Genomic DNA, 1,938 nt, shown 5'->3' on the forward strand with positions numbered 1-1,938 from the left:
ATATACCAGCACCTCCCCCCCCCCTCCATCCCTTGATCTTCAGAAACAAGAGGACTCCTTTGGGCTGAGCTCCCCACACTGCCCTTAACGGGCAGTGGCAACAGGTGTGCAGTGACCCAGCCTTGTGACATGTGGGGGGGATTTATAGCAGGTCCCTATTTTTTTTTTTCTTCTGTCATTACGTGATTTAGCCAGCACAGCAGGCCCACAGAAATTGTGCCTGTGAGTTCTGTGTGTATCTACAGAAATCCCTCTGAGCACCAGGCAGCACTGCTGTGCCATGCAGGTGATGGAGCACTGGCAGAGGCTGCCCAGAGTCTGTGAAGTCTCCACCCTGAGATCTTCAGAGGCCGTCTGGATGTGGGCCTGGGCACCCTGCTGTGGGTGTCCCTGCTGGAGCAGGGGTTGGGTCGGATAGGCCTAGAGGTCCCAGCAGCCTCAACAAATCTGTGATGCTGTGATTTAAAAGACTGGTAGAGAGAAGGCATCTTTCGGCTTGCAGATGCTGAGGAAACTTCCTGAAGCTATAAATGGAAGCATTTCATAGAACTTGCCATTGTCTCAAAATAACCACATCAGCCTGGCACATCTGGGACCCAGGATACAGCAGCGAGGTACACAAAGCTGTTGTTCCCTCTTCAGTAAAAACTTTGCCTAAAAAAGGCCATGGAATCAATGGCGCCCACTGGGAAGAGAAGAGCACTTGCAAAGTGACGAGGAGAGCTATGTGGCAGCTGCTCAGCGCAGCCTCTTGCTGCCCCTCAGTGCTAAGCAGGGCCCAGCACCAAGAGTTAGGCTGTGAGGAGCACAGAGCACAGCAGTAGAGACATTTGGAAAAATTTTGTCTCAGAAAGAGTGGTGAGGCATGGCACAGGCTGCCCATGGAGGTGGTGAGTCACTGTCTTGGGAGGTGTTCAAGAAAAGGGTAGATATGGCACTGAGAGATGGTCAGTGGGCATGGTGGAGATGGGCTGATGGCTGGACTAAATGATCTTAGTGGTCTTTTCCAACTATAATGATTCTGTAATTCTAAGGGGAAAAATGAGGCGACCTGCAGCCTTGCTGACATTTTCTGTGGTGGGCCGTGACTCTGGGAAATAACTAACTGATGAAAGTACAGGAACTGCCAAGGCTTAGATAGCGAAAACAGAAACACAATGGAGGGAAAATCTGCACTTACAAACAGCTCTGCGAACAACATGCATCACCACGGTTCTCTAACATTGATCTGGCTGTGTGGAGTCAGCCCCTTCATAAATAAACGTAGAGCAAACAGTTTTCATGTCTGGCTCCTGTCAGGTTAATTTATGTTTGCGAGATTCAGTGAAGTTGTGCTGTATTGGCATCGACAGCAGGTGAACCCACCTCCTCACATCTTCACAAAAGGAAGCACAACCCCGGTGAAGTCCTTCACAATTCATAATGCATTTTGGACAAACAGCTCTACTCTCAGGCTGCCACAGACTGCGAGTGTGTCCCCATGGCAGGATGGTGCATGCCAGCAGTTTGGGAGTGCTATGTGGGAGTGTGAGGGGTCTCTCAGCACCCCGGGGGTAAGCACGGCACCTGTGGCCTGTAGGGGCTTGCAGGGCTTGTGCTTCTGGCGTTTCTGTAAAGCCCTGCGGGTGACACAGCAGCCTAGCCAGGTGCCAAGTCGAGGCGAGGTTTTACAAAGGCCATTGTTGATTCCTTGGTTCACCATGTAGGGGAAACGTTGCTTGCCGCTTCTTTAGGGGGGAATTCAGTGCTTCTAATTTTAACCACCCAAAAGCCAGGCGCGCTGCCTGAGCTCAGGGCTCGCCCCACAGGGAACACGGGCACCCCTCTCCCCGTCGTCCCGCGGGCATCAGGCATCAAAACACCGCTTCGCGCCGCGGGTCCACACACCCTCCTCCCCCGAGGCGAACCCCGCTGCCCGGCCGTATAGCCCCGCAGCCC

Source organism: Meleagris gallopavo, chromosome 2 (assembly GCF_000146605.3).
Source record: "Meleagris gallopavo isolate NT-WF06-2002-E0010 breed Aviagen turkey brand Nicholas breeding stock chromosome 2, Turkey_5.1, whole genome shotgun sequence".
In the NCBI taxonomy this organism is placed as follows: Eukaryota; Metazoa; Chordata; class Aves; order Galliformes; family Phasianidae; genus Meleagris; species Meleagris gallopavo.